This window comes from Homalodisca vitripennis, chromosome 3 (genome assembly GCF_021130785.1).
Source record: "Homalodisca vitripennis isolate AUS2020 chromosome 3, UT_GWSS_2.1, whole genome shotgun sequence".
Lineage (NCBI taxonomy): Eukaryota > Metazoa > Arthropoda > Insecta > Hemiptera > Cicadellidae > Homalodisca > Homalodisca vitripennis.
This window is the reverse complement of record NC_060209.1, coordinates 205,330,150-205,341,019: the sequence shown is the minus strand read 5'-3', so window position 1 is coordinate 205,341,019 and position 10,870 is coordinate 205,330,150. Positions and strand designations below refer to the sequence as shown.

General features: G+C 31.5%; 1 long non-coding RNA gene across 1 annotated transcript; it reads right to left on the bottom strand.

The window, feature by feature from the left end:
• Positions 1–9,571: 9,571 nt before the first annotated feature.
• On the bottom strand, positions 9,572–10,576 carry LOC124358786. Its single transcript, XR_006922074.1, has 2 exons — positions 10,060–10,576; positions 9,572–9,952 (listed from the first exon to the last, which is right to left on the bottom strand). It is a non-coding gene; the product is annotated as an uncharacterized LOC124358786 (long non-coding RNA).
• Between the last annotated feature and the right edge of the window lie 294 nt (positions 10,577–10,870).

The following is a 10,870-nucleotide window of genomic DNA, read 5'->3' as shown; positions in this document are numbered from 1 at the left end:
ATTTTTGATACGTCTTATCGGAGATTAGCACGCGCCACTATTGTTTACGTTTCGTATCGCGGTCTACTGACCTCAGGTTCACGGACGTTACTGACGTCAGTGATGTTATTGTTTACACTTGTCAACAAGAAGAAAATTTTGTGTGAGATGCTAGGGTACAATTAATTAATGTTATAATAGAAAAACTGGAGAAATTCGACCTGTTCAGAGTGGATTCGTATCGTCTACCAAGTGGACTTTCGGAGATTCTAAATGGTACAAGGCTTAAACATTTCAAACCACTTCACGTAATAGCAGTGAACCGACTCAGAACTCTCAAGTTTCATCTAGTGAGGAAAATACTCGCGTTGTGATTCAATATCATTATTATTATTATGAACGCGTGGGTAACGATCCGTTTGTATAAAAAACAAAGAGTTTGTGGATACTCGATTCATGAACATTGATGATATCACTTTTAATGAACTGAGATATTGTCAGTACCCAAATTTAATATACTAGACATTGAGTTTGAAGTGAAAAGCAACGACAGTTAACGATCATGTGCCTCCTAATCCTCTAGATGAGGGGTATAAAAATGTGTGCGTAAAAACTTTAAATATGAATGTACCAAACAGCAATTACAAGCGTGAACGGTACCTCGTTAAAGATTTTTCAGAATTTACTGTTTTTGTTGTGCAATTCGATTGTGTTCGTAGTTAGGCTATGACTCATTGTCGATAATAATGTGTTTATTAATCATATTTAGTTGTTATAAATGGAAAACTTCACAATGGTATTTATTATTATAATTTGTTCCATCATGGTGATATTAAGTGCAACATACGCACTCTTCCTTCATGTTGTTTGTGTTGTTTATAGTCAACATAATTTTACATCTCAACATTGGATTAATGGGAGCACGCATATAGCTCACGCAATACCAAACAAAACAAAAATAAATTTATACTATTCGCCACAATCAACTGATCAACCGTTACTAAGCTTGAATTATTTAAATATTACACATGAGAAAAGTGGTGAATTTCATAAAGATGAACCCACTGGAGCAACACTTTCGTTTGAAGATGACAGTGAATACGATTTAAATGATTTATATGGTGGAGAAGGAATGAACTCCTCTGAAGAGATCCTAACATCAGAAGACAATTACACTTATTACAATTCGAATTCGGAAAATAGTTGTCAACAATTTGATGAATGTTTAGAAATTAATGAATCTTTTAAAAAAGACATTGAAGACTATATTACGAGGATACAACAGTTAAATGGTGTAATTATAAGGTTGAACGCGACGATACATGTATTAGAGCATGATGCTGAAGTAAGGAATAGAGATTTGTATGAATTAAAATCCGGAAGATCAAGATGTAAATACTATCGAAAGAGAAATATGAATAGATATCATCGCAATGGTTGAACATGAAACTATGCATTATATCTTATCAGAAACCTTTGAACCACATATTATGACGTAATTTTAAAATATAGATATTTATATCGTGTTTTGTATTTCTTGCATATCATTCTGTGACCTGGCTCTGAATTGAACGGATAAAAATGGAGTTTATTATAGATTTTTAAGGTTTTAAAAATGTTTCCAACGAGTTTATAGTGAAAGAACTAGCTCTTATATCTACAGATGCACAAGTATATGAACTTCATCTGTTTCAACCGCCATGTGATTTTGATGAACTTCCTCATAAACTTCAAAAACAAGTAATTTGGTTAGAAAGAAAATATCATGGACTGTTTTGGGGATCAGGTTGTAGAGAATACAATGAACTGAAGGATATATTTAAAAATTTGAATTTAAATGGTAACGTTTACGTGAAAGGAAATGAAAAACAGAAGTTTATCACTAATTTACTATCAGAATTTGATGTAAATGTTGTGAATTTAGAAGATCTCGGTTGTCCGTGTTTAGCAACTTTAAAATCTTATTTCTTCCAGCCATCCTTGATGAAAGAATGTAATTTCAATCATACCTTTCACAACTGTGCTTATGTTAATGTTCATGTTTTGTTAAATTGGTTGAAAAACCAAAAATTGGTGGATGAAAGAGTTGAAAAAGTAAATTTGGCTATTAAAGAGTGTTACTATAAAGGATACAAGAACATGACAGTGGAACTAGTCAAGTGTCTTCCAAAAGAGTTTATTGTAAACCACTCTGAGGACGTGGAAAACGTGTATGATAAGCTTCCGGATAAAATGAAATATGATGTGGATATTTTATTAAGTATGAAGTGTACGGAACATTATCCAGATAATACAAATACTCCGAAGAGAAGGCATTGCAATTATTGTCTAACCAAGAAGGTTGCATCATCATCTGTACAAAGTTCATAGATAAATGAAATCTATTGTGAAATAATTGACAGTATTGGCTTGTCGGTCTTATTGTAAACAATGATAACAGAAAACAGCTACGATGAGTGCTGCAGAATGTTCAATTTCAGTAAAAAGGATTTAATAACGTCAGGATTTTACCGATCAAAATGTTTTGAATATATTGTTTGCTGTGGATGCGGGTGGCAGTCAGATAACTCAAGTCTCACCATAAGACATGTAAATTTTATACATAAAATCAACAATCCTGACTGTGAAATGAGCAAGTTTATAAAAGAAGATTATAGTAATTATGATAAATATAAGAAATCTGTTTTGGAAACAGAAGAAATGATGAGAGAAACTTTCATGCGTTGGCCTAAATCTTACCCTTCTGTGGAGAAAATAGTACAAACAGGATTATTCTACACTGGAGATGGTGATGCAACTACGTGTATCAGCTGTGGCGTTACACTGGATCACTGGTCACCTCAAGATGATCCGCAAGAAGAACACAAGAAAGGTTCACCATTTTGTAAACTTGTTAAATAAGTGTAAAATAAATAGTATTTATGTGTAATATATTTCGTTATTATTTTCACTTTTGTTATACACCTCATGATGAATACATTAAGCGTAAGAGCAGGTATAGCAAGAGAATTGCATAAACAAGCACGTAGGAATTTTCATACTCGTCATGTTGAACTTAATGGTATTAATGATCCGTATCAAGCTGATTTGGTGGAAATGATTCCATTTCAAAAACAAAATAAGGGTTTTAAATATATAATGACAATCATTAATTGTTTCAGTAAATTTGCGATTGCTATACCGTTGAAGTCTAAAATGGGAATTGAAATTGAGAAAGCTCTAAAACCAATATTATTAAAATATCCTATGAAACATTTTCAGACTGACCAAGGAACTGAATGGTTCAATTCTAGAGTTAAATCATTGTTAAGTAAGTATAACATAAATCATTATCATACATTCTCAGATAAAAAAGCTGTAATCGTTGAAAGGTTTAACCGCACACTGAAAAGTAAAATGTGGAGAACGTTTAGTGAACAAGGTAGTTACCGCTGGCTCGGTTTATTACCAAAGCTTGTAAACGTATATAACAATACTGTTCACAGAACTATAGGAGTCAAACCTGTTGATGTAACAAATCTAAATGAGAGAGATATTTTATTAAGGATTGTTAAAACCCGTAAAACCCCTCAGTTAAAACAAAGATTCAAAGTTGGTGATCCAGTTAGAGTAAGCAAAAAATCTAAAGTGTTTACTAAAGGTTATTTTCCTCAATGGAGCAATGAAATATATACTGTATATAAAGTACAGTTAACGAAACCTATTACATATATATTAAGAGATGATAAAGGAAATGTCATTAAAGGAGGATTCTATCAAGAGGAACTAAGCAAAACCAATTACAAAGACGTATTTAGTAGAAAAGATTGTTAGGAAAAAAGGTGATAAAGTTTTAGTGCGTTGGTTAGGATTTGATAAATCACATGACAGTTGGATTGATAAAGTAGATCTTCTATGATGAAGTTTGAAAAACAAAAAAATAATTTTTCTGTTATAAATTTAGATATGATAATAAAGGAGAAGAATTCAGAATACAAAAAACATCATGGTAAATTATTACCTAATTCTATAAGATGTATAATTTGCGGTCCTTCCAACTGCGGAAAAACGAACTTAATGTTAAATTTATTATTTTCTCCGCAAGGTCTGTTTTTTGAGAATATTTATTTGGTGCGTGATAATGCTAATTTTATAGTTGTTTTCAAACAAGATGATCGTAACTTGCAACATATCTACCATGATCATGTAAACCCTGACATGAGTTTCGATACATTTAAAACTATTTGCTTTAGGGTATGGGTTCAAGGAAACAATGCATTTATTGTTATCGATAGAGGAAGTCAAGTTAATAAAGGACGTTATCGATCAGGATTTGATACGTTTGTAACACTATAAAGGAGGAGGTTACAAATCGTTTTGCATCTCATTTACTCCTTCAGTCGATGTTTGACGATCAAGGAGTAAAGATGGAGAGTGAAGCAACAGAGGACAATCATTGTGAACCAATTGAAAAAATTAACAAAAGAAAAGAAGATATTATCAAAGAAATTACAGAACTCCGAAAAAATATAAAACGAAAACATAGAGCACTTAAACGTGACCTTATAGAAACTGAAGATATGTGGAAAAACAAATTAAAACCAATATCAGAACCGTTACAAAAACTAGTTGAGGAGGGTGAACAGCTTCAACAACAACAACAACAACAAGTTAAGAAAGAACTTAAGAGGAAAAGTTTAGAAGACCATGAAGAAACACCTGCAAAACGTTACTTACCTCAACATCCTCAAGGAGTTAAGAGAAAGCCTCACCTAAATCTTCCAACTCAACCTGATTATGAGAGTGATTATGAATATGACGATGGTAATAGTGAAGAGCTTCCTTCTGCAAAACGATTAGCAAGTCATGATTCTTATATGGAAACTGAATTAACAAATGATAATAACGATATTGAAATGAATACACCACCGCCGCCAAAGCAATTTGACGAGGAAATGGTATACGAGTCAACAAGTGGACAGGAATTATTAAAAACACCCCAAGGAAAAAAACTTGCAAAGGAATTTGTAGAACGTGAGTTTAAGGGGAAAATTGCTAGAGATTATTTTCTAAAACTTATACAAGGAGGTAAAACTCTAGACCATAATTATGGTATTCGAATCGATGGTGATTATTGGATGATAGGAGACAAACGAATAGATATTCATGTTGATGATATTTTAATAGATGGAAAAAGGTATAAAGGTACACCCGGACTTTATGAATTAATAGTTATGAACATTCCAAACGATTATATTTATACTGAAGAGGATTTAAATGCATATGCTGACATGTTGAGAGAAACTAACGTTTATAGAGTGAATTATTCAGCAACAGGAAAAATCAGATCTAACAGAGGAAGTAAATATAAAAATATAATTGCTCCTCTGATTAATCGTGTACCAACACTTGAAGACCATCACATGTCAACATATTCTGATTTGGTAAATAAAGAAGCTACCGGGAGCGGTATTAATTTAACAAACACCGCACCTAATTATGTTTATTTTAACGATCCAAATGAACTTGTAGATCGATTGAGGTTATTATTAGCATCTCAACAAGCAGGGAACACAGGTCATTCAAATGAAATCAACTCAATCATTGAAGAACTACTTGAATTAGAACCTGTATTGTCAAAAAACGTTGTAGTGAAAAAATAAATAAATATTGTTATCAAGTTGAATATTGTTCATTTTATTTCTATTCCTCACATGATATACATGTATCATGAGTGTTGATAAATTTGGTCACCATTCACGATCGACTAAGTTTCTTAGAGTTCCAAAAGGAGAAGGGTTCGAACTTACTATCGAAGGCAATTATGATATGCAAAATAAGAAACTGTGTAATGTCAGAGAACCAACCGACAAGAACGATGTTGTAAATTTAAACTATATCAAAAACAATAGTCTGTTAAGGACCAAAGATTTTGTTTAATGCAAAAAATCTAAAAATATCAAATGTTGGAAAAACCTTCAAATTTACAAGATGTAGTTAACGTGCAATATTTAAAAGATTCCATCGAAGACTGTTTAAGGATTGAAAATGGAAAGTTTGATGCAAAAAATAAAGTTATATGCAGTGCTAGTGAACCGGTTGAGGAGTATGACATTGTAAATTTAAAATACTTCAATAAACATGCTGTTAATGTACAATATTTAAGAGATAACACATTAATACTTAATAAAACGACTAAAGAACTTGATGCAAAGAGTGCTACCATATCAAATCTGTCCAAACCTAAGTCTCTGTACGACGCTGTGAACCAATTACATTTTCTAGAAAATATTGCCGACATAACCTACGCAATTTATTATCAAATTCACAACAGGAGTAAGAAAAGATGACTAAATCCGAATGGTTAAATAAAGTTATAAAATATAAAAACGTAACTTGGTTTGATCTTTTTTCAGTTAAAGTAGAGTCCCCAGTAAGTGAAGACGTCTCTTAGATGTATTTAAGTAATGGCTGCGCGAAAAAAACCGCTTCAGTCGTTATTGTGGCTCTGGACTGTTAAGTACAATTGGAAAAACTGCAAGTACTATTATAAATCGAGGGATTGACATTTTACCTTTTGAATTACATTTACCTGGAGGTTATCAGTACTGCGGCCCTGGTACAGATTTACAAAAGAGATTAAGTAGAAACGATCCAGGAATTAACGGTTTAGACGCGGCTTGTAAGGAACATGATATAGCGTACTTAAAATATCAAGATAATAATCACAGAGCATACGCTGACAGAATCTTAGCTGAAAAGGCTTGGAATAGATTTAAAGCATCAGATTCAAGTGTAGGTGAAAAAGCAGCAGCGTGGGCAGTTACAAATATTATGAAAGCGAAATCTAAATTAAGTGGTGGATCAATAAGGAAGAAGAAGAAGAAAGCAATACAGAAGAAGAAACAGATGAAAACAAATAAAAATATAAAAAATAATAAGAAAAACAAAGACGAACAAGAACAAAACAAAGCAAATTAAAAAAACCTTAAAGGGAAAGGGGTTATATTTAAAACCGTATTCTGGATCAGGATTAAAAAAAAAAATACTCATCAAAAATAATAGATGAGCTTCCTAATAAACCGCTATCACAGTTCGACATTTTAAAATGTGCTAAGCTTCTAAAGTTATCATACTTTAGAGGAGTATTTATGAGAGACCTGTTACCGCCTAAAATTAACGACAATGAATCTGCAGTTGTTAATTTAGATAGTATAAATGGAAAAGGTACACTTTGGGTATGTTATGTGAAACGTGGATATAACGTAGAATACTTTGACAGTTTTGGTAATTTAAGACCACCGACCGAGTTAGAGGATTATTTTAACAGTGGACCCCATCACGTCACAATCAAATACAATTACTTTCCGAGGCAGAAGGAAAATACTTTTAACTGTGGTCATTTGTGTTTAGACTTTTTGTTCGTGAAGAAATGATTTGTGTTACAGGAAGATCGTCTGATCTCAAGTGTACGTTATTTCCTCCTTTAGATTTATCAAGATCTAATGACTGGGAAATGGGTTTTTTTGGATTTAATGACTTACAATTCAATTCCCAATATTGAAGAAAATATCAATAACATACTTTACATCGGCTCCAATACAATATCTCTTCCAACAGGATCTTATGAAATAGAAGACATTCATAAGTATATTAACAATAAATTGAAAGAAATAGATCCAACTACAACATTCAAGTTAAAAGCAAACAACAATATACTTAAAAGTGAAATATGGTGTTCTAAGAAAATAGACGTTTCGAAACCTCACAATTTAGGTTCGTTACTTGGGTTTATAGATAAAGATATCAAGATATTGGATGCAAATAAATGGCACGTATCATCAAGTCAAGTGATCATTAACAAAGTTGATATCATACGAATCACTTGTAATATTGTAGGAGGTTCATATAGAGACGGAATCGAAGGGCACGTATTACATGAATTTTATCCAGTGGTTGGACCTGGATTTAAAATTGTTGAAAGACCTGAATCAGTACAATATCTTCCAATTTACAAACCAAATAATTTATCAGAATTTAATATAAAACTAGAAGATCAGAACGGAGATTTAATTAATTTCAGAGGTGAAAACATTAATTTACGCGTTCGCATTAGAGAGAAAGCAGGAAAATAACTATGGGCTTGGTGTTTAACTCGACCTCTGCATCTTCTAAAAAAAAAGTTAGTTAAAACCTTTCATACTACACCAAATTTCAGTATTCCTCTAACAGTGAAGCCGTTAACATTGAGGAACCGCATATTTCTTAACTCACTAGGAATATTTAAATCACCTTTATCATCATGAACGGGATACTGGATATTGGTGAAAATGTAAATTTTGATGATTCAGTAATTAATATTGAATGGCATTCTCACAATCCATACTCTTCGAATTCATTAAAGAATAGTGACGAAATTAGAATACCAGTTCACCAACAAGATGTATACACATTACCAAGTCGAAGTTTCCTTCTGATTGAGGGAAAAATTATAAAGGCTGCAGACAATTCTGATGATATAACTACAGAGTTGGTAAATAATGCTATGTCATTTTTGTTTGATGAAATACGATATGAACTGTGTGGTACAGAAATTGATAGAGTTAAAAATGTTGGTATTACGACTACAATGAAAAATATACTTACATCTCGCCCAAGTGATGTCAACTGGATGGAAAATGCTGGTTGGAAAATTACATCAGTAGAAAATTTAAGTGATAAAACTAACTTTTCTTTTTGTGTACCACTTAAATTGCTTCTTGGATTTGTAGAAGATTATAATCATATTTTATTAAATGTTAAACAGGAATTGGTACTTTTGAGGGCATCAAGTGATAAGAATGCTATCATTCAGAGTGGAGCTGCTTTACATGATTTTAAAATAAATTTGACAAAGGTTATTTGGAAAGTACCTTACGTACAAGTTGAAGACAATATAAAATTATCTCTTTTAAAAGTTGTAGATAAAGATCAACCCATTTCTATTCCTTTTAGAAGATGGCAATTAAACGAATATCCATCTTTACCAGCCTCGCAGTTTCAAACATGGACAGTTAAAACTAGTTCAGTTATGGAAAAGCCACGCTACGTCATACTAGGTTTTTCAAACAAATCGTAAAGACAATGCTGCTAAAAATGCATCTCATTTTGATTTTTGTAGTTTGGAAAATGTTAAATTGTACCTCAACAGCAAATACTATCCTTATGATAACTTGAATGGGAATAAATCACTAATGTATGACTTGTATACAAGATTTCAATCTTCTTATTATTCAGGATGTGATGATCAACCTTGTCTCTATAAAAAAACATTTTTAGCTAAAACTCCTTTATTTGTTATGGACTGTTCTAAACAATTAGAAACACTAAAGACTGGATCACTTGATATACGTCTAGAAATTCAAACTTCTGCTGAAGTACCTGCTAATACAGCTGCATATTGTTTGATAATTCATGATGGTTTGGTTCAATATTTACCATTGTCTGGAATTGTAAAGAAAATTATGTAATTCAAAAATCAAATATAATAAACAAAATGTTATTTAAAATGTTTTGTCTCTTTACTTTCCTTGGTACTCTTAAATTAGAATAGGAAAAAAATAACAACACATAATTATTAGTATACAATCAGTTTTATTTACAATATTTACATAACAACAGGTGAATGTATATTGTTAACATCATTTTAGTTGGTAATGTCCATAAGCAATTGTATTGATGCCATCTTCACAAACACTCCTTTTGTCATCATCATAATTTAATGCCAATTTGTTTACTGATAATGTTTTGATATTATGTTTTTTTGATTGAAATAATGTTACATCACATCTTAAATTGACTTTATTATTCAAACAGTTCAGGAAATCACTAAAGTGAATTTTTTTATCTACAACTGATTTTGTTATACCTTTGGCTTTTTTCAATCTATGACCCTGACTTGTTGTAAGATATTCATTATTCATAGTTGTATATGTGTACAATTTAGGTTTCAAACCTATAAATTCTATAATAGGAATACTTACACATTCATCTTTGAATTTTCCTAGAGTTTTCTTGTTTGTCTCGTCATAGTTGTATATGTGTACAATTTAGGTTTCAAACCTATAAATTCTAAAATAGGAATACTTACACATTCATCTTTGAATTTTCCTAGAGTTTTCTTGTTTGTCTCGTCATAACATTTATGATCTTTAGGGTAGTCGGACAAATCAAGAAAGCACTTTAAGTTTGGGTTGAGGAAATCCTCATACACATCAGGAGTGAATATTTCATAAAAAAAGGAATCTGTATCTAAATAAAGTACGTTAACAATCTTATTGGAATAAAAAGGTTTAACTACATTATAGTGAAAATCATACATATGCAATTTAGATAATTCAAGAACAGTAAAACCTATATAGATTGGTTTATTAAAATACAATTTATCCTTTACCATTTCAATGGCTGAAATATTCTCACCATAGACAATTCTGTTCTTGAACCCAGGTTTAGAAACAAGTTTTTCTACTTTTCTGGAATCAGTTACCAGTTCAAGATTAGTACGTTTTCTTATATTTTCAATTGTTTTTCCAAACATAGCATTGTTAAGAAGCTTATAAAATTCTTTCTCAAAGCTATTGTTTGCTTCTTTTCATTTTTTAGTATTGAAATCTAGATAAGGTTTCAACCAAGTGCTTTGATTAAATTTCAATACTCTACGGATTTTCTTTAGTTTTAATCCATGATTCAAAGCTTGCTTTAAAACTAAATAGTGACAAACGTATTTCTTTTTGTGTTGTAAAGTAGTTAGGAGTTTGATTTGCTTTGATCCTGGAGGACATTTGTTTTCTGACAAGAACGGTAAGTCATTGTGTTTGTCATGTAAACGATGAGGATATTTTACATCACACTCAATTATGTAACCAACATCCTC